The following is a 27181-nucleotide window of genomic DNA, read 5'->3' as shown; positions in this document are numbered from 1 at the left end:
TTTTGGGGTGTGTGGGGTCTTAGGGGAGGGTAGTACTTCTGTTGGGGGACCTGTCATGCTCCTTCTGGGGTAGTTTGCCCAAAGTTGCTCCCCACCCTGTACTCAGCTCCTAGAAACTGTCAGCATGTGAAAGTGGCCACACCCCAGGAATGGCTTCGACTGGCCAGCTAAACCTGGTCAGGGTAGCCAATGGGTCTCAAACTCTCTGTGAATTAGGGACTTCTCCTGCATGCGAAGACAGGCTCTGGCAGATTGGGCGGACGAGACCAACAGTAGGTCTAAAGGTCAAGAAGGCAGTTTCTGCACATGTTGTAGAGAGAAGTGAGGGGCAGGTGGGGCTTGTCAACCCGAGATGGTTGGATGGCTCCTTGTACACCTCCTTTCGGTAACTCCTGCAGCCAGTCTGATGCCAGACGTATTGCTCTGCTTTCCTTTGGACCACATCAGTGAGGCTGAGAGCAGGGTCTTGTTGTTGGGGCAACCCAGGATCTCCATGCACAATGCCCAGGCTTGTGCCCTGAGGTCACTTTGGTGCTGCTAACCAGCAGACTTCACCCCTCGAGGTCCACTCCATTGACTCTTGAGACAGACAGATGCCAATCGCAACAAGAAAATGTGGGTTTTAGACTACTTTGAGTACAGTAATGTAGAAAGTCAGCATACAAATTAAAAATGGAAAGAAAACCAACTATAACTGTAATGCTGGTTCACTAACGTTAACAGATAGCAAGTCTGCATAGATGCTATTGTCTTCACTAAGCTGGTGCCCTCTAGATTTTCTGGACCACAGCTCCCATCAGCCCTAGTCCACTGTGCACCAGGTTGGCAAAGGATGCCTTATCCCTTCCGCAACCCTCATAGCCCACAGATAGCCAAGTGAGCTTTTATAACTATTTTGTCCTTACGAAAACACTAGCACATTATTCCTCCTGTATTACTTCATGACAAAAGAATTGATCTGCATTACTCAAAGCACAGGCCATTAAAAGATTACATGCCAGCCACTAGCATCCTACCAGTCAAAAGTGATTTACCATTAATGAATGTGTGCCTTGATGAATACTTCTGTAAGACTCACAGCTGTTGTTTATTAAGTATCATTTATAAAGCATTACATGACAGTAAGCTATAAGGGATCTATATACACATGCTTGTAATACCAAAAGTAATGGTTGATCACTTAAAAACAAGCATTCGTTGTAGCTTTAATTTTCGGCAAGACACTCTGTTTTTAAGCCGCACAAGTGGGTACTTCATGCTGTACCATACATTTGGATATTTATACATTTAGAGCATTTCTGCTTGCCCCTCATCACATGCAACTTCAAGCCAAGGCGCAATAAATCACTTTTAAAATAGGCTGAAGAACACCCCTTCTGGAACCTTCGAAAAAGACAAAATCTTTAGCTGGTTAAAAGAAGAGCTGTCTACTACACGTGACTTCAATTACATATAAGATTTCAATCTGTCAACTCTGGCTTATTCTGTTCAAGTTTCATTTAAGGATAAACCTTTAAGAAGTGGGAAGGAGAGACATAAAGATGCATCAACGGTTAGCACCTATATAGCAGACTGAACAACAAAACAGGTCAGTCATGATGAGATGTATCATATTTTCTTTGAAAGTACAGTAATTACTTATAAATGTACATCCGTAAGTACTAATTACCATATGTAGATTATATGCAAATTTGTGCCATCTGCTTTGGTGACACTTTTCCTCTTTTTAAATTATGTTCCTTAGCCAGCTGTGGGGTATCACTGTGTTACATCACCAGTGCCTTAACCCTCAATCCCATTGCCTTCATTCTTTCTACACTTATACCTGCCTTTTTCTAAAGGCTGTGATTATGCAATAAGCTCTTTTGCTCAAAGCTATGCCTACAAGAATAGACACCTCCGCACTTCCGGTCTTTGTTGCTTGAGTTATATGTTGCCTTGAAGCAGGCTAGAGATTTCAGGCTTTTAGATAGGCTGCGGTTGATAGTTCAGTTGTTGCGCAATGAGCTTTTTGTATTGGACCACTTTCAATGTGCCTTTGGTGGTAGATACACATACCTTTCACACATGAAAAGATGAAACTCTAGCTCCGTCCCTGAAAATTCTCTTCAAAAGGAAACTGAATAGGTAGGACCTCACTGAGTAAGTTGACCCTATTTGTTTGTCTTGACCTGTTCCTCTATGTAGCGGTTCACCATTTTCAATAATGTTTTCGTCTCCACCAGCAACAGATTCTGTCGAAAAAAACAGTCAAATCCCCAAGGTTAAAATTGCATGCTGAATTGGTTTTGACGTGTGTGCATTAGAAACACATATTTCTCACGAATTGAGGCCATCTGGCAAGTGTCTCTTATTGTACGGCAATTCTGTCAGGGAGCTGGATTGTTGCAAATTTTATGTAACTGTCCAGGAAAATGTCTGGAAAGAACTTCCATTTTGGTTGTCAAATGCAGCAGCCACCCAGAAACCCACAGAAAACTATTAAGGAATTCTATGTAGGATACACAAGAGTAGCCTCCAGAGGGGCTGGGGAAACACAGCCAGATGGGAGGGGTATAAATAAATATTTATTTTTTATTAATATTATTATTATTGATTATTGTTATCTGCAAAGGTGAAAACAAGATGATAGATACATTTGCCCTACACAATTCCTTCAGGCTATTCTGAAATCTTCATTTTTAAAAAAAAACCTACACAAATGACATGCAAATGTTTTATTATGTACTTTCTCTCTTCATTGTTTTTGAAAGCTAAGATAATAACCTGTGCGAATATTTTTACCTTATCAGCCACGTGCCTAAATCTATGAAGCCAGCATGGAGCAGAACAATATGAAAGAAACATTTAGTAGCTAGTTGATAAACATTTAGCAGTTAGTCTCAAACGGGGTTACCTTAGTGCAGACAGAATAGGGGTGAACTTGGTTACAAACAACCACAAAAGCTCATTAATCAAACCCTCTCCTCCCCAGGTTTTTCCCTCCCTTTTTATCCACATCAGACTGAATGGAAGTCAGAGGCGCATCTTCTCCCTGAATGACAGGCCTCTCTTGTTTCTTTTATTGTTTAATACCAAGGTGCAAGTACAGCACTTTTTGCTCTGGGCCTGAGGTGAATGAAGCCTTTTATTAGTATTGGAGAGCTTCATCCACGTCCCTTCGTCCTCGCTTCTCTTGTTCGTTTCCCCCATGAGACTCTCTCTCTCATTTTATTTTAAGACATCCCTTCCCTCCATGTCCCCAAATACACACACACACGACAACTCAGCAAAACCTGTTCCGTTTTCAAAATTATGACCAGGCCATCACTTTTTGTGACCAGGCTATTTTGCTGGTATTCTAAGAAGATATTACAACAGCCCAGCCATGGCTGGAAGGATGGTCCTCAGAGACAATACAATACAATACAACACAAATCCCTTTATTGGCATTACAAGTTAACACATTTCAGTATCTGGCATCTGGCCTCCTTATTTACTTCTTATCAGCTGTTTCCTTTAAGATTTTTCTAATTATAACTTAAATACAGGCTAAAGGAAGTCTTTTATTTGGTTCTTTGTATTGTTGTATGTTATGCTTATTGTATGTTATGTTCACGTTTAATAAGGGTGGATTTCTTTATTGGGGGGTTTATGTTATGTTGTAAATAAAATTTCCAATAAAAAATTATTTTAAAAAATTAATACAAGTTAAGACATTTCAAATCCGTGGGATAAATTTAAAAGGGACAGGAGTGAGGCTGTTGAGGGTCACAAGGCACTTGATTGCTCTGCTTCACTCTGTCGGCAAGAGAATATAGATCGGCAACAGCTGGTTTTTATTGTATAACGTATACATATTTGTCTATTCCGAAGTACATTTATATGTACAGTAGCCTTGTGCATAAAGCAGGCCATACATTTAAATCAACTGGCGCATCCATATCTGGTTGTTCAATAGTCATAGAGTTCTGGTCACAATATCTCAGAAACAAGCAAAACCATACGATGCTAGTCATATTCAGAAAACACCCATTTATCCAGCTTACTAAAATATAATCCATTGAAACAGAAAAAGATGGGTGGGTGGGGGGGAGGCAGCACAGTTTATCAAAGTAAATAGTTTGTGGTGTTAGTTCGAATGTTGGACTAAGACCTGAGAGACCAAGGTTCAATTCCATGAAGCTCACTGGATGACCTTAGGCCAGTCACATCCTCTCAGCTTAGTTTACCTCACAGGATTGTTGTGGGGATTAAATGAGTCCAGGAGGAGACCATGTATGCCACCTTGAGCTCTTTGGAGAGCAAAAAGGTAGGATATTAATGCAATAAATGAATGATTACATGCCCTGAAAGTGTCCTGGAAAAACTGGGACACCCAGTGTTTCTTAACGTGAGGGAACAGCGGCCATTTTGATCATCGCGATCTCACATGAATTTGCAGTGTGATTCTTCTCCCCGCCCCCCAAAAATGCCTTTTTTGAGGCTGCAATCTTGTGCGGTGCCCTGAATGTGTGTTTTGGGGGGCCATGATCCCCAAAAGTCCTTTTTAGGGGCAGGGTGGGCGGGTGAAATCATGAGAGATTGTGGTAACCAAAATGGCTGCCATGCTCTCGCAAGAAATGGTAAGACGGTGACTCAGATCTTGGCTTCAAAGTGTTGGAGGGTATGAGTTTTATATATCTGAAGTTTTACAGAAGAGAGGAATGCAAAGTGGACACCCCTAAAATAAAATAGTATCTATATCAGTATTTCAGTTCTAAAATGAACTATGGGCAAATACATAGAAGAATGTTGTTTTGGGTGCTCTCCCACAGAGTCAAGGAGGCTAAATTTATCCAGGATGTTTGGGAGACACTCAAAAACCACAATCACAGAAGCTAAGCTGAAAGGTACACAGCAGAGCAGGAAAAGTACCACCAAGGCCAACAGGATACTTGCATGGTTAGCAAGCAGAGGAAAGATATTAGAGGAAGGAAGCCTTCCTTCAGAAAATTGAAGTCTTATCCAGATGAGAAAATAAGTTTATATTTGAGTTTATTTACAAATATGTAAGCTGAACAACTGAACGCTCAAAAATAACCCTATCATGAGTTGGGGCTCTGGTGTTTAAGAATGAACAGCCCATTCGGTGACCTTACAGTGGAAATCTGAAAGCTATAGCTCTGTAAGGGATGTCCTAACAACTCCTGACACTCTTAACAAACCACAGTTCCCAGATTTATTGGGGGGGGGGGAATTAAAGCATAAATGTGCTTAAATGTATGCTGTGGATATAATGGCTTTAAAGACCACCCTATGCATCAGTAATACTCTCTTCCTTGCTTATATGCTATGCTGAGGAATTTTAAGATGAATATTCTATTCTGTTCTGTTCTTTCTCCTATCTGGTCACTACAAAAATTCCATAACTTAAGAAAGAGTGCCTGAGCTAGCTTTCCAGTTCCTCCCTACCAGTCCCTTTTCCTTTTGTGTTATGCATACACACACACACACACACACACACACACACATCACTGTAAACCTGAGGGTAGGGATTGCATTATCACTTCCGTTCACTTTTTGTGGCTGAAGAGTAGGATAAAATCCATCAACATCATTGTCTTGTTAGATCAAACCAATGTTTCCTCTAGTCAGTATTCTATTTTCTGACAGAAGCTAGCCAAATACCAATAAAAGCAGTCTGCAAATGTCCCAGATTTGGGCGGGGGAGAGATTAAAAGTTATTGCTTCTGTCCTGCTTGCCATTCATTCATTCGTTTGTTTGTTTGAACCCAGGGCATTTACAGAATATGGCTTGCACCCAAGTGGTTCCATTTCTTTAAAACAGGGTAGCCCCTCCAGGTGTTGTTGGACTACTATTGATGAGGCTGGATGGGACTGATGAGAGCTGAGAGTCCAACAAAATCTGAACAGCCACAAGTTTCTCATCTTTGCATTAGAGATGTAGAAAACATAGCACGGAAAACCTGGCTCTGGTACCAGTGAAAATGGACACTTGGTTAAATGCAGGCTAGCTGTTCTCTCAGTTCAAATCCCTTTAAGGCATGGCAGCTCTCATCAAACACAAACATTTTCATTTTAATACCAGAAATTAAATGATTAGGACAGCTCAATTAACTTCTATTGTTACAACTAGAACATAGCGATAATAACAATAATTTAGCTTATTTGAGGCATGGGCCAGGGCCCGTTGCAGACTAACCTGGGATCACCAAATTAATTTCACTTCAGACATTTGCTCGTAGAGATGAGAAGCGCAAGTAAGTGATTTCACCATTATGAATCCCTGTAGTGCTCTTATCTTTGTTAAGCCCCTTTTATTCGCAGCTAGAAGTTGAGTGTGACATCCAAAAGTATAGCAAAAGAAGTTAAACAAGAAATAATTGATCAAAGGAGCTTTTGCCAAGGATGTTAGAAAGTGGCGTAATCACTCGTTTCCACAGAATCAGATATTAGCATATTCATTTGCGGGCTAGTTTTTAAATCACCACAATAGGTATATATTAAAATAATGGTTAATCTTGCAGGAATACAGTGAAATTGCCCTTAAATACACACTTCGGGAGCAAATTTCCTTTGAGGGCACTACACAGCAATATTTTGACAACTTAATTGATTCACAGATCCACACTGGCGTCAATTCCATTGGCAATTTTTACTTTAATTATTCACAAGGCACCAATTGCCTTAAGAAGTTGGTAGTTTAATTCCATGTTTCTATACAATCTTAATTACAGTTTTTAAATAATCACAGAACCCAGAATGGGAAAGAAGCGAGATAGGAATCTTCCCCATACTAGATCAGCAGCTGGAAGAGAGACCAGGGTTAGGAAATCTGGTTTGGCATGACTGGAAGTGTGATAGAAAATGAAGAAAGAAGAAAACACGTTACATCATATTAAATATTGGCCATTAGTCTCAGCTAGCAAAGGGGTCATCAAATTTGTCACTGTGCACATGTGTCAGGGGGAGAGAGAACATAGAGAATTTAGTTCTGTCCCGATTTTATTTATGTGTGTGTGTAGAAAGGGTTTGAGCTGGAGTGGGGGTCCTTTCTTAGACCAGGGGCCACATTCCTTTCTGCAGAACCTTCTGAGGGCCATATATCAATGAAGGGTGAAGCCAGAGGCAAAGTGGGTGGAGCAACAAATGAAAATGGAACCTTTGCACAGTATTTTAGCCCCACCCATTCCTCTGTGTCCACCATCCAGACAAGTAGTAGGCATTGTCAGTACTTAGGTACACAGTCTATCTGGGCAAAAACACTCAGGGAGGGTGCAGAGCAGAGCCGGGGAGAGGTATGACCTGGAGAGAGAGATCCAAGGGCCAGGTGGAGAGGTTTAGAGGGCCGCTATTGGTCTTTGGGCTTGAAATTCCACACTATGGGGGTTGAATGTTGATCCCAAAGCCCACTTACCTACCAGCTGCACTGCCCTAATTTCTCCACTCTGTATCCACCCCCTCCTGTCAATCATTATCAAGGGGTGGGGCCAGACTGCTGATTCAAATCTGGCCTTGTCACTAAAACACCTAATCTTGAGAAGGGGGCATTTAAAACACCTCCAACCTGTGTTTGTGATGGAAGTGAGGAAGAAATAGAAAAAGGAACAGGAGTAATAATAAACTACTACTAATAATAAATATTCAATTTATTATAAATATTCATTTATATACCACCCTTTATCCAAAGATCCCAGGGTGTTGTACAACATTAAAAACATATTACAGTACATCAATGTTAAAAACGTAATAAAAAGCAAACTGACAGACAACATAATAAAATGCTGTCGTCTACTTACATTTTCCTTTTGGAGCATTTGGCGTGGAAGGATTGAAATCTCCAAGATGCAGCACAAGAGTAGACCAGTCCCTAGCTTCATCTGGAGGACTAAGTGTTAACTTGTGGAACTTCCTGCTGCTGGAGTAGCAGAAAATGGCTAGTGCAAGGGGGAAAGTGAAGCGCCTCAAGTAGAAGGCTGTAAATTTTCTTAGGGTGCCTAGGGCAGGTGTGGGGAACCTGTGTGGCACTCCAGATATTGTTGGACTCCCAACTTACATCAGCCTCAGATAGCCTGGTCAGTGACCAGAGATGATGGGAGCTGGTGTACAACAACATCTAGAGCAGGGGTCAGCAATTTTTTTCAGCAGGGGGCCGGTCCACTGTCCCACAGACATTGTGGGGACCCGGACTATATTTTGGAGAGAAAAAAATGAACAAATTTATATGCCCCACAATTAACCCACAGATGCATTTTAAACAAAATCATTTAATAAAATTTACAAAATTGAAATAAAATATATTTTCTTCAAAATATAGTCCGGCCCCCCACAGGGTCTGAGGGACTGTGGACCGGCCCCCTGCTGAAAAAAATTGCTGACCCCTGATTCCAATTCTTGGTCGTCCTGCATGCGAAAGATCGGATTCCCTGAACCTTGACATTTATCCTCCCTCTTCTTACTTGTGTAAGAATGCAAAAATACCTATTTCAGCAGAGTTAAAAATCACCATTCAGGACATAGTCCTACATTTCACGTTAAAACTCACACACCGCACCTGTTTTCCGGATGGGCGGGAGCAAACAGGGCCTCTAAAACACTGCTCTACTAGTAATTACACTGCAAAAGCTGGTGGCCAGCCTCCCTGTCAGTCCGACAAATGCGCAGCATCTATATGAATGAAAGCGTACAGTCTCCCAGTGGCACTCTTTCAGACCTGGCCTATCTATTACAGGGTAAAGATTTCCCGTCAAGGCTGCAGCACTGCTTGAACTGCTATTATACTATCTACATAAAGTTAGAAAGACATTATGACTAAGAAGTTCATGGTAACTCTTACTGGCACATCCACATAAGAGTGTCTAATGCTGACATGTGTTTATTGCACTTAATAATGTTTACATAATGCTACCTTGAACCCATTATGGCTGTCAAAGATCTGATTCATCTGTTTTTCCTCTGTTGTGTTTATCTGTAGAGACTCTGCAGCCACCAAACCAAGATAAATTGCAGCGAGATGATGAACGAGTCCTGGATAGGGTGGAAGGCTATGAACCTGTTTCATGTACTGGGAGACATGGCAGTACGATCCTATGCATGTAAGTACCACTGAGTTCAATGGGGCTTACTCCTAGGTAAGTAGTTATAGGATTACTGCCTAAATATCAAACTACATTTGCTGGAAGTTGAAAACGTCCCTTAGAACCGTGTAGTAGTGTGAATAGCATGCTTTGGAAGGTAGGAAATACAGTCATACCTTGGTTCTCGAACGTAATCCATTCTGGATGTCTTTCGACTTCCAAAAACGTTAGAAAACCAAGGCGCAGCTTCCAATTGGCTGCAGGAGCTTCCTGCACTCAATTAGAAGCAGCAGAAGGGCGTCAGATGTTCAGATTCCAAAGAACGTTCAGAAACCGGAACACTTCTGGGTTTTCGGTGTTCGGGAGCCAAAACGTACGAGTACCAAGGCATTCGAGAACCAAGTTACAACCGTATCCAGATATAGTTGTGCACTATGGTGTTCAAATACAGTTGCAAAACTAGGAAACCTGTCAAAACTAGGGCGATGCTTGCACCTACTGTGCTTTTTTTTTGCTTTGCTTTACTATTTTAAAATACAAAATTGTCAGGGTTTCAGGGAGAGAAGAGCAGATGGGGGAGGAGACAGAGAGCGAGGGGGAAGAATCCCAGAGAGATGAGGAGGAGGATGACGATGACCAAAGGTCGTCCATGAGTCTGTCCAGTGAGTCAGAGGACTCCCAAAAGGGAGCCCCCCTGGTCAGACCAAAGGGAGGCCAAGGGGGAAGCAGTGAGGAGCAGGGGAGCGAAGGGAGAAGCCCCAGTGGGAGTTGGACACCGGAGCCGGCTTCTCAGCCGGAACGGAGTGAAGGGGGTGGAGTTACCAGTGTGTCAGAGGGAGCAGAGCAAGAAGGAGACAGGGGAAGGAGATCGGAGCAGGACGCTCAGCCGGAGGGGGTGGAGAGTAGCACCGGGAGCAGTGTAGCGGTCGAGAGAAAGGTCAGAAGCAACGTACGCGCGCCAAGTTCAAATGTAGAGGCGCGCGGAAGTGAGGAGAGCCCTGGGGAGGAGCCCGGCCCCAAAGCGAGAAGGAGGGGGGCAGAGGCATCAGAGGATTCAGCCTCGGGCGAGTCCCGGCGAGGGGGAACCCAGGGGGGCAGAAAGACCCTGCGGAAAAGGAAGGAGAGGAAGAGGTGGTCCAGCACAAGCCTCTTAAATTGGTGCCGAGGCGGTACGGATTCAGAGGGGACTTCAGCGGTCTAACGTTACAGACGTAGAGTCACAAAGATGGAATGTAAACGCAACCATGATCTTCAATAAAGACTTTCTGTAAATAAACCGGATTGGAGTTGGGTCTCTTGTGAGCTGGGACCAGACGGGTGGCTCTGACAAAAATACATAGGAATAATGGTCTGGTGCAGCGACCCGCAGGGACTGGCCCAGTCAAACCTAGGGAGATGGCAAAGCCTGTAATGTAAAGGTGGTCAAAGTTGTGCTTTCTGAAATTGTTAGACTCAAACTCTCATCATCCCTGACTACTAGCAATGCTAGCTGGAGATGATGGGAGAAGTAGTCCATGATATTTTAATTGCACCATGTTGGCGACTCCTGCTTTAATGATTCCTGTAAGAGTTCCAGTCAAGAGATTTTGCTGGGCTAGAACAAATTAGTTCAATCCAATGCAAAATAAGAAATAGCCAAAGTAACACCAATTATTATTTTTTTAAAAGGATGTGGAGGTTCTAGGAAATGATAGAGCTGTTAGCTTATAATTGGTTCTGAGAAAACTGGTGGAACGCACAATTAAAAACTGAATTACCAAGCATATAGAAGAACAATTATTGCTGAAGAATAATCAGCATGGCTTCTGCAGGGATAAGTGCTGTCAACTGTTTTAGCATTATTTGACAGTGTCAGTAAGCATGAGAGATCCAGTAGACATTGTGACTTTCAAGAAGTTTTCAATAGTCTCTCATAAAAGACTCCTGAGTAAGCTTAGCAGTCATGGGATAAGAGGACAGGTCAGTAACTGGTAACTAAAGGAAGCTGAGAGTTCTCCCAACGGATGGATGTGACAAGGGGGGTATTGGCCTTGGTTCATAAATAACCTAGAGTAGGAGTGAGCAGTGAAGTGGTCAAGCTGTTCAGGGTGGGAAGAAAAAAAAATATTGGGTGGAGCTCCCAAAGGACTTCTGCATTCTGGGAATTCAAATAACAAATGCTATTCACTGGTGATTGATCAGAAAAGGGATTTGAGTTTGTGACCAGGCTTCATTTGTCCGATCGGAATGAAGGTAAATGTCAACTCAGTATGCAGCGGCTGTGAAAAAGGAAATTTCCATGTTGAGGATAATTAGGAGAGTGACTGAAAACAAAACTGCAAATATCATGCCACTGTACAAATCCATAGTTTGTCCACGCTAGGAATACTGTGTACAATTCTGTTTGCTGCACCTCAGAAAGAACATTGTAGAGCTGGAAAAGATTCAGAAAAAGGCCAACCAAAATGATCATGGGTCTAGGATAACATCCCTATGAGGAAAGGTTTAGTTTAGAAAAAAGGCAAGTGAAGGGGAACATGGAAAAAGGTGAAGTAAACATTCATGGTCTAGAGAGAAAGTGAACAGAAATACATGTTCTTCTCATTTTCATACTGGAACCCAGGTCATTCAATGAAACGGAATGCTGGAAGATTTGGGAAGATTTAGAGCACTATGGAATTCACTCTCACAAGATGTAGTGATGTAACCTGCATGGCTACAAATGAGGATTTGACAAATTCATGGACGATAAGGCTCTCTATTAGCCATGATGTCTGTGTAATATCTCCAATATCAGAGTTAGTACACAGGGGAGCACAAATGAGGAAAGTGCTGTTGAGCTCAGATCCTGCCTGTGGGCTTCTCAGAGGCATCCTTTGATGGGATCCAGCAGACCTTTTCTTATGTGCTTAATACTCTCTGCCTGGAAATCAGAGAATCAAAGTGTTGAAAGGGACCCTGAGGGTCATCTAGTCCAACCCCCTGTGAGGCAGGAATCTCAGCTAAGTCATACATCACAGGTGCTAGCAGTGTCAATGATGCAGAGCTGCAGCAGCTGGTGATAACAGCGGTGAAGAGACTGTGGTGCCCTTGGGGCAGGGCTTTGGGCATTAAGTGCAGCCCCCCAAACTCCAGAGTTGGCTTATTACATTTTGAACAGGGCTGGATTAACCATTAAGCAAAATGAGCATGTGCTTAGGGCATCAAGGGAAAGGGGGGCACCACATAAATTTTCCTTTTCCAGATTTACCATGGGCCATATGGTGCAGCTCAACAAAAATAAAATTGTTACAAATATACAAAAATAAACATTATTTTCCATCCAATTGTAGGTTTCATATCAAAAAATGAAATTTTATTTTGCTGTTTATTCTTGTTTATATTTTGAACTAGATATACACGGGCTGCACCCAAATCTTTTAAGTGCTTAGGGGTTCTAAATGTCTTAATCCGGCCCTGATTTTGAAGCGAAATAAAATGCATCACCATGGTTGGAGTGACTGAAAAGCCATTGGCTCCAGTCTAAGAATACCTGACCGCACCACTGTGGGGCCGTGGAAAGTGTCTTTTCTAAATCTGGGGCATTTTCGAAATTCCGGCGCAGTAATTAACCAAGCAACCTGCTCTTCGGTTTTCCCAGATCTTATTGCTAAGTGTTTTCTTTTGGAACGATGCGTGACTTTTGAAAAGGGGAGTTATAGCATCTGTATTTTTGGGATCCACTGAAATGAAAGGCGGGTTCTGAATAACAAACCTGGAGCTGGCACTGCCTCCTACCTTCCCTTTTCCACCGCCCCAGCCCAGCCCATGTTTCCTTCTTCAACGTGGGCAGGCCAGAAGCCGAAAGAGAGAGAGACGCCGCTCTGCGTCGCGCGGGCCAGCCTGCAAATGCGTTGCCCAAGCTTTGCAAGGCAGCAGCTCCGAAAGCACCACGGCGGCGGCGGGAGAGGCAAATCGGGAGCTGAGAGAGCGCGCCGGTGGGCGTGGCGGAGCGGCACGTGGACCGGCGCGGGCAGCGGCGCGGGGATACCGGGCGCTGCTATTCCTCCGGGTCGGGAAGAAGCGCCGAGCGCTGCTTTGACAGGAGGCGATCGCCGAGGCGCCCGGCAGCAGAAGCGCGCGCGCGCACACAGATACAAACACACACACACACCCCTCGCCAAGGTAAAGGCCGTGCTCATGCCGTCTCCATTGTAGTCGCGTGTGCTCCTACCTCTCCATCCCTCTGCATGGCATACTAGTATGCACGGGTAAGCAAGGCGCTGGGCGAAGCAGCCGAGAAGCCGGCGGAGGGGGCTGCTCCTGCCATCAGGTGCATCAGCCTTCGCGCTCAAGCCCAAAATCCCGGCTCCCCAGGACTTTTCTCCTGCAAATCGCACATCCTTGAGGGGAGACGCGCTGTACGGGCAATGCGCGCAGTCGGCGGGGTCCCCATACGGCTGCTTTTGCCGCGGCCGCTGTTTCGGCTTTAAAGCATCCCTCCCCCTTTTGTTGGTTTGTTTGCTTGCTTGCTTTCCAGTCTCTTCTGCAGTCGAGCGTGCCGCGGGGGGGGGGGGACAGCGGAGGGGTGCGATCTTGCAAGCCACCCAACTCATGCGAAAAGTCACTCCGAGGAGTTGGCCGACTTTAGCCACGGGGCTGGAGCTGCGCTTGGGAGAGGGGGAGCTGCTGGCATTGCTTTTGTGAGGAGCTGTGGCTTGCAAGGGCGAGCGGCTTTGCTTTTGCAAGCCTGGCGTGGTAGGGCCGGTTCGTAGCGCTGCTGCTGCTGCTGCTGCTGCTTTTCCCCGGGGCAAAGGAGCCTCGCTCTTTCCCCGCCCCCTTTCTGTGCCAGCAGCGCAAGGGTCTAGCTAGAATAAAGTTTGCATCGGGTTCAGGTGGCAGTGCCCTGCCAGGCTCCGGCGACTTTTTGGACAGCAGGGAGGTTCTGTGCATCTGGTTTCGGAATGAATCTCGATAACCTTTCAAAGTGTTTAAATGATGTTGCATGTTTCGAAAGTGGAGAGGTGCTGCAGGAGCGAGTCCATTCGCGCGTAAAAGTCTTTCCAGGCTTCTAGTCCTCGTGCTTTTCCGTTAGTGCGTTTAAAATTTGGGACGAGTTCAGAAGCGGTGCTGTTTAGAAGTTTGGCTGTTGGCTCAAGAGCAGGTGGCTCCTTTTCACCATGACATCAGATTGCTGCTGCTGCTGTTATTTTTATTATTAAAACTCTCCCTAAATAACGATGACGATGATCCATTTTTGCATTGGTGCATTTCTTTGTGCGCGCCCCAAATGTGGGTTTGCAAATGGCCAGGGGTGCTTAATGGGCAGTGAAGCAGCCGGAATCCATCAAAATGATAAAAGAGTTAACCCGAGAGGGAAGGGTCACGGGCTGAGAAGAACTGTGGCGAGTGGCATTTTTAGCTGCCATCAGCAAAACCAGTTTTCTGTGCATGTGAGCTCACTTTTGGCAGCTTACGGGGGGAAAGTTGCAATTTCTGCTTAAGGGCGAGGGGGAGTAGAGGTAATAAAAATGCAACCGGATGAAGCTGTTGCCCTGCCTTGTGGGCACTGGAGCTCAAACTATATGCTGTGCTGGTGGAAGCGGTAGTGTGATCGATTTTTTATTTTTTATTTTTTTGCAGCAGAGCTACATCCGAGAAAGGGCTAAAAGGAGATTTGGAGACTTTAGCTCTTTTGCTGGGTTTTAGATAATCTTGTGTGACAAATGTCTCTGTTTCCCCCAGTGCCTGTGCTATGCTTCTGAGCATCAGGACAGAAGTGAAAAGTGTGGCCCCTGCAGTTAAGAAGTATCCGAGAGGAAGTTTTTAAATGAAGCTTTAAACAGGATTAAATGGCTTGTGTAAGTGCTGAATGCTGCTAAAGTGCCTGGGAAGCCATAAAATAGCCAGCCAAAAACAAAGTAAAAATAATTGTTAACAAGAAAGCGAAAGCTTTGCAAGGACTTAGGTAATGAACACATAACAATTGATGATACGATGCAGTAATTATTTTCGTATTTACACCATTAACGATTGTAATTTAACGTTAATGCCTTGGTATTTTATTCCTTCTCATTTGCAGACAAAAGCACATCTGAGACATCATCAGGGAGTAATTTGATATTCTAAAGTCATGAATAGAAAACACTAAACTATGCTCAGAAGTCTGACAACATAAAGCGGGAAACAAAATAACCTCATTTGCTCTTTATTATCTGTCTTTTATAATTCTGTTTACTATCGTTTGCATAAATGAATAGCTAAATTGTATGCTAACCCCATTTCTGTGGATAAAAGAATCCTTGATGCACACAGATTTGTTGGAGAACTAATAGGCTCTTCCTTGGAAAGTCAAGCAAAAAGCCCCAGTTTTAGATTAGGTTGAACGTTTTATGGAATGAAATTCAGCCAGAATGCAAATTTGATCTACCCTGCAGCAGCTATGTGTCCAATTTTGATCAGCTTCTGATTGAAATTAAATCAGGAACTTCACATCCTTCTGGCCTTTATCTGTTCACTTTGCAAAAGGAAAATGGAGTTTTATTGCCAAAGCTTGTATTTAACATCATTATCTACCTTTTGGATATTGGTCTTGAATGTGTTGCTTTAGATAATGTTTTTTGTGTGTGTGAGGGTGAGAGGGATGAAATACTACTGTTTTAAACTCCTGGCTGCTATTTAATAAATTAAAAGTAAGGAAAATGGGTACGATGTTCGTTTTATGTGCTGAAGTGTTATGGGGGAAAGGAAAAGGGAAACCACTCCACAATCTTTAATGTAATCAGATTGAAACATACCTTTGTGTTTATTGATTATGGTGGACGGCAAATCTACAAAAACTGTATACAAATTTTTGGGTTTATCTCCTCACATCTCTTTGCCCTTCCCCCATAACATTTAAAGTTGGCAGTAGTACCTTTTCTAAGAACACTATCTGCTGATGCAAAGATGTAAGCTTTTCACTTCCACAGAGCTATGTTTGAAGAAGAATGCTTGTGATGGTGTTTAGATAAATTCCCAGAGACCAAATTTTGTTCCTCGTGATACAGGCTGCAGTCTGTTAAACAGATAACAAGGTTGAACAGAAGTTGGGTAAGGACTGCACCTGTGTTCCTGTGCATAACACCTGTGTCCATCTGTAGAGATAAGTGGTCCCATTGGTGGTGTCAGGAAAGGACTTTGAGGCAGAAATCCAGGGCCCCAGTCAGCAGCAGTTCGGTAAGCCCCCCCCCCATGCAGTATGTTGCCCCCTACAGAGGAGCATGTCACCAGAAGGCCTTAAGTGCAGAGCCTAAAATTGCATTATAGCAGCATTGGTGCTCCCACATTAGAAATTTGCGCTCTTTGCTGCAATTGGAAACTCTTCTTCCTCACATCCTGGACTAGTTAGTTGTTTCAGGGCTCCAGCTCATTCCCCATTGTGTCCACTACTGTTTCTTTCTCTCTCTCTCTCTCTCTCTCTCTCTCTCTCTCTCTCTCTCTCTTAGTCTCTCTCTGGACTCAGCTATACAGTTACAAATAAAACGTTTTAAGTGTGCTGTAAAGTGCAATATACAAATGTGACACTAGATGGTGATGGTGAGCTATGGCAAATTCGATATATTTTTCAAAACGTTTTTTAAAAAAGCATTTTCACAGCGTTTTTATATGTGTGTAGATTCCACCTCTCTCTCTTTTTCTTTTTCTCTTTCTCTCTCTCTCTTTCTCTCTCTCTCTCTCTGTGTGTGTGTGTGTGTGGATGTGGATGTGTACGTGGTACGGCTCAGTGATACCTGGTTTTCAACACTGCGATATATCACCAGCTAAACATCACAGTGTATCAGTATATCACAATGTCTGAAATAAGGATGGAACTATGTAGAAGCGAACAGTAGAGCCAGGCTAGAAAATAACTGTATTGCCCTCAGGATCCACAACAGTAATGGGTCTATCCTAAGTAGTACAAGGACTGGCTGAAAAGTTCTCTGCCTAAAAGTTTGGTCATTTTTCTGGGACAGTTTGAGGTTTTCATCCGTGATCTGTATTGGTGCCATCAGAGGAGTAGCGGGGGGGGGGGGACACTGGGCACCACACTGAGGGGGGTGGCACTTACCATGCCTGAGCCACGCGTCTCTCCTGGGAGTGATGTGGTGACTTGGGTGCCTGCAGTTGCGGGTGCTGTTGTGAATGTGATTGCATTGATAATGGCGAGGAAGGCAACCGTGCTTCTTGATACCAGTTGCTGGAAGTTACAGGAGGGGAGAGTCTTGTGCTTGAATCCTGCTTATGTGTTTTTGACAGCCGTCTGGTTGGCTACTGTGAGAACAGGAGGCTCTCCTTGCATTCTTAAGGGAAGATGATGGCTTTGTTTTCACTGCAAAGGGCTGGTGGAGAAGGAAAGGCACCCCATTTCCCAAAGCAACCAGGCCCACCAACTACATTTCCCACAGTCCTCTTGATTTCAGTTTGGTTCTAATGGTGCTCTTGCCTTTGTTCTTATATCACTTATTACTTGACTCTTAGGTGCTCTGATATAAGTGACAGCATAGAACCTTGATATGTCTTTAAACGTACTAGTCCAAATTTAATAACCCCTCTTTGGCAAATGATTCCCAAAGTCTGTTTTAAGCGCCAAAGTATGGAGTGTACTTTGCTGTAACATTAAAATCCATTAGAGTATGAATGCACTTTATAAAAGAGGCATAAACAAGAATCATTGTTTTTCTTGTTTTCAAGAAAAGATCAATCAAAACTGGGCATTAGCTACAGATCATACATCTTTTATTCTTAATGGGTTAAATACGTGAAGTTGCATTTATTCTGTATTTGGACTTGATGTCCTTTTTCATAGAATCATAGAATTGTAGTTGGAAGGGACCCCAGGGGTCATCTAGTCCAACCCCCTGCATTGCAGGAATCTAAACTGGATCATACATGACAGACGGCCACCCAGCCTCTGCTTAAAACCCTCCAAGGAAGGAGAGGCCACCACCTCTCATGGGAATCTATCCCACTGTTGAACAGCACTTACTGGCATAAAGTTCTTTCTGATGTTCTGATTAAGGCTGAGATCCTGGACACACAAGAAAATCAGCTCAGTTGGACTTACTTCAGAGTAAATATGCATAGGACTGCATTGTAAAAATACTATCCATGCAGCATCCTAAAGAGATGTGTATAGAAAATCATTGCACTGTCTTCAGGATCCATGACAGTGATGGGTCTATGCTAAGCAGTACAAAGACTGAACCTTATTTACATTAACGACACATCTCTACTCTAAGACAAAAATGGGGCAGGTCCTTATATGAGAGATGTTGTCTGCAGACTCAGCCTTGACAGCACACTCTGAGGAAGCGCTACAAAGACTCATGAACCGTTTTGCCCAAGCCTTCAGGGCGTTCAGTCTTACCATCAGCCTGGCAGAGATCAGGACATCGCCAGCATTTCACACATCAGCATTGGTGATCATACACTTGATGTGGTAAGACAATTTTGTCTACCTGAGTTCCACCATAACCAGCAGCCTCTCCATTGATGCTGAGCTGGACAAGCATATTGGCAAGGCAGCTATGGCAATGACTCACCTCTCCAAAAGAGTATGGGAGAATGTGATGCTAATGTCCAATACCAAGATGAAGTTCTACCAGGCTTGAGCATGCTGCTTTATGGTAGTAGAGCGACGCCTCAACGCCTTCTGCATGTGCTGTGTCAGAAAGTCTTTGGGCATCACATGGCAGGACAGAGTCTGAAACAAAGATGTGCTCTCTCTTGCCCACATTCCCAGCATGTTCACACTCCTGCCTCAGCGACGTCTTGCTTGGTCATGTACACAGAATGGGAGAAGGTGGGATCTCCAAGGACATGCTCTGTGGGGAGCTGGCTTCAGGCACCAGGCCCGTTGGCAGGCCAACTCTGTTACAAAGACGTCTGCAAACATGACATGAAGGCTGGCAACATCAACCGCACTGTGTTGAGTCAGGCTGTTCATCCATAGTAGTGACCAGAGGATGAATGACTGGTGGGAGGAGCACAGAGAGAAGAAGCACCATGGTGCATCTGCAGCAGCACAACCGGACGCATTCATTTGGCCCAGCTGCAACAAAAGGTGTCTCTCCTGTATCGGTCTTTACAGCCATGGAGGAGCTGTAACCTTCCAACAGTTCGACTGCTTCACCCATGAAGGCGCACTATTGTCTCCCAAGACAGACAGATGCCAACAGCAACAACATATCCATCCAACTGTAAAGGAAAGGATGGTTGTATTTGCATTAATTTCAGTGTTACCTTTTCTTGCTGGTAAGCTACTCCTATATTATTATCTAATATAACGGCATTGGAAGCAATAATACAGGGCTGAACCATATTTGCATCAAGGATACAAGTAAGGGCTCTTAAATAATAGGAAAAAGTTTTGTGGCAGTTTTGGATCTTCTGAAGAAGTTTCCATAGAAACGGTAAGGCACATGAGAAGCTGCCATTGATCCAGCATTGGCTACAGTGAGTGGTAGCAACTCTCCTGGGCTTCGTACACAGTCCTTTTTTCAAGCTGTGTGGTTGGAAGAGATTGAAGATGCAGGGACTGTACCTGTCATTTGTTGCATGTGGGTCTGTAAAGGAATCACACATTGACATGGAAGTTTACATTTAATATTTTTGGAAATGAAGTGTTTCAAGGTGGTTTGCTTCTGTCCGGCCCTGCCCTCTGTAAGGATAGTCCATGCCATTCCCCCCCCCCCATGTGGTTTTTCCTCTCTCCCCCACCAAGCAGTCAGTAGTCTGTGTCTACTGGCATGCTAAGTGTAGATTTGGGTGATATATCAATATATCATCTCAAACCAGCTTAAAGTCCATATCTTCATAACGGTTTCATAATTTTTGACCTGGCAATATCATGAATTGTGTGTGTGTTATCCAAAAATCATGACATCGGAAAAATTTGAAGCCAGCCAATGCCTCTACATAGCTCCATCCTTATTTCAGATATTGTGATAAATCAGTATATTGAGATGTTTAGCTGGTGATATAGCATGACATTGAAAACCAGATATTGCCCAGCTCTAATGCTGAGTCCTCTTTGGACTGTTTTGGAAGGGGTTTCCCTTGTGAGTCTACCTACCTCTGAATATTTCGTTGGCATTTCCACAAAATACCATTTGAGTTCCCCCAAGCCTGCCAGTATTTTCCACTTGCATGTAGATGGGGTGCTGTTTTGGATACAGAAAGACCAGCACTTGAAAACTGAGTTCACATTTGGTATATATGATGATAATGAAATTATACTCAAATATTTTGTCATAATTTTTGCTTTACCTAATGGCCATGTATCCGCAAAAAAAATTGCTTCATGGAGAGAGGTAGATTTGGAGCCAGGATTAGTAGGAGTACATTATGTATGTAGTTGCGTTCCTTGCCTATACAGCTTAACAGACGTCTGCAGAGGTGCAGGATCAGTGCTAATATATGCACAAGTGTCTCAATATGTTCGGCTTTCATACTTGCATTTCCCCACAACTTTTGCAGCCCAGGATACTTTTAAATTAAAGAGCATTTTCTAAATCTGAAATTTCAAAAGGCAGTAAATAAGTTTTCACAAGACAGAAAGGGCAAGAGACAAAGTGATTTATAGTACTTTGGTGATTGACTGTGTAATTTTACTGCCAAGCATCAAGGTCACACAAACAAGAGAGGAACAAGAAATTCACAGTAATTCTATGGTTGCCTTCACTCAGGTTACTGTTGCTGATACTACAGTACTTCCATTTTTGAAAATAAGCACTGGCAGGGGTGGCCAGGGGTCCCAAAGCAGAGGTATTTCATACTATCTCGTACCCAATCCTTTTGACTGGAATGAACTTGGAACCTTTTCCACAGAAAGCATGCATTCCTTCTGATACTGGCTTGCATTTTTTTCCATTGTCAGGAGAATTTCACTGGACTTCTTGCTTGTGATACGTGTCCCATCGACATGATTTGTTCAGAGCTAATTACTTTGAAAACATCGTGTTGCAGTGCATCTCCTATCTCAAGCTTGTTTTGCCTTAAGTGATCTCTCTAGGGGTGGTGATCCAGGATAGCGTTGCAAATCAGAGTGCAAGACACTCAGCCACAGCATAGGCTAATAAACACCTTTCCTTGGATGCAGGGCTTAGTGAAGAAAATTGGGATTAAAAGACTATGTGTATTCTGTATGTTTTAATCAAGCATAGTACCAATTAAAAAGAAACCATGGGCATCTTTATTTGTATCCGAAACAAATAATAATAATAATCCAACATTGAATAGTATAAATAAACCTAATACAGTATCAACAAACTGAACAAATGCAGCTCATGAAATATTGCAGAGCACATAAAAATGCTGATAAACTGAACAGTCAAAATAACAAGCTATAACAAAACCCAAACAGGTTTTGACTGTGGTCTTCCTCGGCGGTCTCATGAAAGCTGCTTGGCAAAGCAAGTTATAACTCAACAGATAATAAACCAAATGTTATCATGAGCAAATTGCAAAGTAGCATCACCAGTTAGAGCTATAAATGATAACACTCAATGGGACTTTGAGTGTGCCATATAAGTGAATAATATAGTGTTCGATCTAATGGGTACACATGGTATAATCCGGCTAGTGAGCCTTCAAATTGTGCGGCCTTGAACTGTCATGAGAGGTAAGAACAGTCCAAGGCCTCATGATCTGAAGGCTCACTTGCCAGATCATTTTTAAAAACCTGCCTTGGTCAGAACACCAACATTTAATGTTTGTTGTTGTTCCAACAATCATGGTCATATCAACCATCAAGAAAGAATGTACATCCTATAGACTATATACATAAATACAAAATTAAAATGCAATATCAATGTATCTGTATCTATTTCTCTAGCTATCTAGCTATATTAAAATACAAACATACAAATAGGTTTTTATATTTCATTTCCAGTTAAATCTTTACAGTCCATCCTATTATCCTCAATGAACATTTACAGTTTTTGGACAGAAGCTGCAAATCTTGCAACTTTGTCACAAATTTGTCAAACCCACACAGCAAATGTGTGATTTTCACTTGTTCATCCACATCAGGTATCTTGCATACAACATTTATACCTTGTGTGCCAGTATGTACTACAGTGGTACCTCTGGTAACGAACGCTTCTAGTTACGAACATTTCAGGTTACGAACTCTGCTAACCCGAAAATAGCTGCTCCTGGTTGCGAACTTTGCCCCAGGATGCGAACAGAAATTGTGCACCGGAGGTGCACACGCAGCAGGAGACCCCATGAGCGAAAACGTGCCTCAGGATAAGATTGGTTTCAGCTTAAGAACAGATCTCTGGAACGAAATAAGTTCGTAACCAGAGGTACCACTGTACATATGTATATGGATTTTTGTATCTTATATGTATTTCATTAACACACACACATTTCATTACATATTTTCTTTGTCAAAATTTATTTCCTTTTTACGTTACTGTACTTGGATTCAGGATGTGTCATTGGGTCACCTGTAGTGACTAGAAATAGTCAGAGCCACTGGTGGAGGAAGAGGAGCGCAGGGGGAGCGCACCGCCCCTGGCAGCGCAATCCTTGTGGGGTGCCATCACGGCTGCTCCCGGCCTGCGCTGGGTGCCATGCCCCCTCAGGCGGCGCACCACGCCCCCAGGATGCACCTCACGCCCCTGTGGGTGGGGTGGTGCACCCCCAAGACGTGCGCCACACCCCTGTGGGTGGTGCGCCATGCCCCCGGGACGTGCGCCAGCCCCGCCACCGCCTGCTCTCTGCCCCCCGGTGCCGGAGCATGAAGCTCCGCCACTGGTCAGAGCCTCTGATATTGAGGCATTCCTCCCTAACTTGACTAAAAAATGAAATCTATTGGCTATGATCAGTTCAAACAGGCTGGACTTCTGCCAGTTATTGATCCAATGTTTTCATACCAGAACTCCCTGTTGTTCGTAACCTACTTGTGCTGTTCAAGACTAACAGTGACCCAGAGTCAGAGGATTGTCTTTGCTCTGGACATATTCCTTTGAAGGAATTCCTATTATCTTTTGTTGCCCTGAGGTTGTCATAGGAAGCGAACCCGCAACTAGTTTGCATTTGCTGCCTTTTTGAAAATAGCTTGAAATTTGTTTTTGCTAGAGTTTGTTTGAGGGTGTGTGTCTTATTGTATGTGATCTGTTGGTGAGTAATTTTTTAAAAAGGACAATGTGTTAATGTTCAAATTCAGCTTAATGTTTTGCATGTTTCTGTACAGCAAAACATAGAATAAAAATTTGACCTGCGTGCTAGCAAGCCCTGATCAAATTAAAGGCCAGGCAGTAGAAGTGTGAAAAGAGAGAGGATGCAGATATTCAGAACAACTTCCAACCTTCAGGAACCCTACACTTAAAATTGCTTCACAATTTGTGACTATGCACTGCTGTGAGCAGTTCTTCCAAATGCTGTCTCTGGCAAAAAAACAACAACCTACCTTTCTGCAAGACCAGCAGACCAGAATGTAGAAAGCCAGCTGCAAGAAGTGTTTTTGTACTTTGCAACTTATGCACCTTTAACTCATGTGCTTGCAAAAGCTTTACATACTTAGCAAAAAGGGGGCGGATGTCCAGGGGAAAAAATAAACCCTTTAGCAATTTCACCTGCCATTGAGCCTGGTGAGTTTTGACTACACTTGACTTTGGCTTTAGGTGCTATCTCTGGAATGTAACCCTAGCATACGTTTGAGAGTTGCAAGTTGTACTGTACTCAGATAGTACTCAGCCATCATGACTAGTAACTACTGATAGCCTTATTTGCCATAAATTGGTTTAATTTCCTTAAAAATAGTCTTAAGTTTGTGGCCATTACTACAAAATGGGATAGAGAAGGACAGAGGCAGCCTGGAGTCTGGATGCTGAGCCACCCGGCCAGTTGTTGCTTGATGGCATTGGGCCAAGGCCAGCCTCATCAGCGTGCCACCTCCAGACTGGTGCCTGCTCCCCGCCTTCTGCCCTGCCCATTGCTAGTGGCAAGTCTGCAGATTCAAGAGTGGCTATACCATTCTGTCACCCACCACTGTCTACTTGGGGTTAGGATTGTGCCGTCACCTTCTTAACTAAAAATGTCAAGCGCTGTAACTTTTCCTCATAGGGTAGTTCCTCCAACCCCTTGAAGGCCTTCTGCTGCTGAAGCCACCCTGGTTCTTCTTCAGCAATTTTGGTTCTTCTGCAAGACTTCTTCTTCTATAACCTTTCTAATTTTACATTTAATAGTGCCTTCTACCAGTTTTCCTAAAATAGTTTGCTGAGCTCATTGTCTTGCTTTCAATGTATGATACGTTCATAAAATAGATTTTATTATAAAATGAAACACACACTGGTTAATTAGAGTTTTCCCCCTCCCCCCCATATACCCAGTTGTTGAATTCATACTGTCCTCTTTATATTTCCAGGATATAATTACTGTACAAAGAAAGGGAACACGTTACAAATTAACTCATTTAAACTCAGTGCCTCCTTTAGCCATTTTCATGGGACAGGAGGTGATTACTAGGAGTTTGTTTTTACTATGATTCTATATGATGATGGAGGCTGGGAATGTCAACCACATTGTTGTTTTGTTCTTTAACTTCCTTCCTCTTTTTCTAGGTGGAAGTCATGTCAAGTGCCATCTTCCCAGCTCCTTTCCCTCTCTTTTTCAGTTGCTATGGTGCAATGAGAGGTAAGCTAAGCTTTAAAATATTTCTAAAAGAAGAATCAAGTTATGGACCTGGTGGACATGTAACATTCTGGATTATGTTGCCATTGTTAAGCAATCAGGAGCTGGCCTTGCATGCTGACTCCTCTTCTTTTGGAGCCTAAATGGTCCCCACTCTCTCTAAAGAGGGCATTTGGCACTGTCATTAAACATGATTCAGGCCAACCAAGGTTCCTCCTTGAGAAGGTACCAGAATTGGATGCTAATTTGTATCCAGGGCTTTTTTTCCAGGGGGTACTCGAGTATGCAATACCGGCACCTCTCTTTTTTTGTTAAAAAGTGTGACACTTACTGTAACAACTTCATGGTGAGTACTGGCACCTATCTTTCTAGACAAAAGCACTATTTGTGTCTATGTAGACTTAACCATGGCTAAAGTTTTATGTTGGTGTAACGCTTAACACAATTAAGGGGAAGGGTGGTGGTGGAATTCATTCTATGGAAGGGAGGTTTGGAAGTATGTAATTTCATGGCTTTCTCCGCATTGCTTAACCATGGTTAGGTTATGTGAACCAGCCCAGTACTCTGCTGTATGCAACAATGCTTGAGCTATTTTAGCTACAGTATGTTAATCAACAGTAAAGGGATGTTCTTCAAGTGAGCAATTGTAAGAGTATTCTCAGCAATTGAACCAAGGCGTACAATTGTCAGTGCCACGAAATTCTGCTTTCTGTTGCACGAGGGAAGGAGGATTTGCCTAGGAACAATTCATTGGCTATGACAGTGGTGCGCATTAAGCATTTCTTAATATTGAGCTGTGCCTGGCTTAATGTCAAAGGTGAGAAGAAGCAGAAGGGCTCAAATTTCCCTCGAAGTTGCCTTGTCTAAGAATCAAGGTACACACTCAAGTAATTGTGTGAAAATAATGTACATGCTTATTTTTTAAAAAAATCAGAACTAGATTATGCTGGTGGGGGAGGACACATAAGTAGGATCGGGATGAATATCATTGCCCTAATGCTACCAGCCGTGGGAGGGAAGGTCCTATATGTGTGTAGTTTGACCTTAAGAAGCCCTTTCCTAACGTGTTGGAGCTTGGTTTGAATATGCAGGAGGGGTGGAAAATATAAACTGATGTACTTGGCCACTATTGCAGGGGTGGGGAATCTGTGGCTTGTTGGCTGTTGTTGAAGTTTGCCCACAACAGTCTCAACAAGCATGGCCAGTAGTTCAGGATAACCCCTTTGCTACTGTTTTAAAATTCAGATAAGTCCTGGTTTTGTCCACAGTTATGCTTGAGAGTGAGTCTTTTGGAGATGGAAGGACCATATAATTTTTATTTGATTGGCTGCATTCTCAGATCCGCATTGCAGTGCCCTAATTCTTTTTCTTGTGGCGTACAAAGATACGCAGACCGCCAGATGTATCCCTTTCTTTCTCACCTTGTCTCATCTTGTGTGTTTTCCTTCCACCAGCTTCTTGACAAGCTTACATGGAAAGATCTGTATTTGGTCTCTTGCAATATAGCACAGGGAACCCGAGTTTTCCCTATCGGAGATAGGATTCCTAAGTGTGAATTCATACATTACATTATTCACACGATCACTTTGATAACTCGAATGTGTGGAAGTGCTGTCAACAGTGTGTCAGGTGAGAAGTTATTAGTCACAATTACCTCTTATCACTCCCAGGCCTTTATCTGTTCTGCATGTCAGGCATCATGCAACATGTGATGACAGTTGCAAACTGAACTTTTGAACTCGCCTCCAGTTTGCCATTGTGGCATGTCCAGCATCCCCAAAGCACTTAGCCTTCTGCATCTGCCGTTGTGTCCTATAAATTACTGTAACAACTAGCTGAAGAAGTATATCTCATGTCTATTAGGTCCCTCCCTCAAAGTGTGACTTGGAAAACGCAGACGAGTGCCTTTGGCCACAAACTTTTCAGCTTATTCAATAAGCCTATGATTATTCAGTCAAAACAAAACAGTAGATTTTTGAGGTGGGTAAAATGGCTGAGAAACTGCCCTTGTTGATTTTGTAGATGTAGATTTCTTAGTATAAAAAAATTGGCTTCAGTTCTAAACTATTTAAATGTTGTGAACCCTTTATTTATTTATTTATTTATTTATTAAATCATGGTTGGCAAACCTTATGATGTCTTACTTGGAAATGGCAGTCAGGCAACCTTTTGGAATTTCCAGCTCTCCCCAAACTGATAAATTGTGTGACCTGGGGAAATTTCAAGATTAGATTAGAGGTACATTTATTGGAGAAAAATGTAACCGATCTCACACATGATCAATTACAATTAAGATAATTCCGCTGGATATATTTATAAATGTACATAAATGTACCATTGTGAGTATATTAGGCTGGATTATATTAACTGTCAGTTAGAACCAAATTCTGAGGAATCCTGAGTGGCAGGAATTCTTTATATAGACTGTGTCCTTTCTCTAGCCAACAGGTGTAGAAATAAGGACACTTTTAAAAAAGCTAAAATTATATACCAACTGA

The 27181-nt window shown here is 43.0% G+C and overlaps 1 protein-coding gene and 1 long non-coding RNA gene across 7 annotated transcripts in view; one reads left to right on the top strand and one right to left on the bottom strand.

Annotated features, from left to right (window-relative positions):
* Nucleotides 1-1063: 1063 nt before the first annotated feature.
* On the bottom strand, nucleotides 1064-3622 carry LOC309353835. Of its 2 annotated transcripts, none has more exons than XR_014162045.1 (3): nucleotides 3258-3622; nucleotides 2059-2234; nucleotides 1064-1511 (listed from the first exon to the last, which is right to left on the bottom strand). It is a non-coding gene; the product is annotated as an uncharacterized lncRNA (long non-coding RNA). The 2 variants fall into 2 exon arrangements; XR_014162046.1 differs by lacking the exon at nucleotides 3258-3622 and adding an exon at nucleotides 2785-2915.
* Nucleotides 3005-27181, top strand: part of RARB (retinoic acid receptor beta) — a 353150-nt gene continuing 328973 nt past the window's right edge. Inside the window, exons 1-3 of one of the 5 annotated variants that reach the window (XM_081883362.1) lie at nucleotides 3005-3113; nucleotides 8957-9077; nucleotides 24614-24686. The gene's annotated coding sequence lies outside the window, so the exon portion shown is untranslated. Of the gene's footprint in view, nucleotides 3114-4148; nucleotides 4292-8956; nucleotides 9078-13020; nucleotides 13289-24613; nucleotides 24687-27181 lie in introns of those variants that run through there. The other 4 variants (XM_081883363.1, XM_081883360.1, XM_081883361.1 and 1 more) reach the window with 4 other exon arrangements.

Source organism: Podarcis melisellensis (assembly GCF_964234715.1).
Source record: "Podarcis melisellensis genome assembly, chromosome: 12".
NCBI lineage: Eukaryota > Metazoa > Chordata > Lepidosauria > Squamata > Lacertidae > Podarcis > Podarcis melisellensis.
The sequence above is the reverse complement of the archived record's forward strand: the minus strand, read 5'-3'. Positions and strand labels throughout refer to the sequence as shown.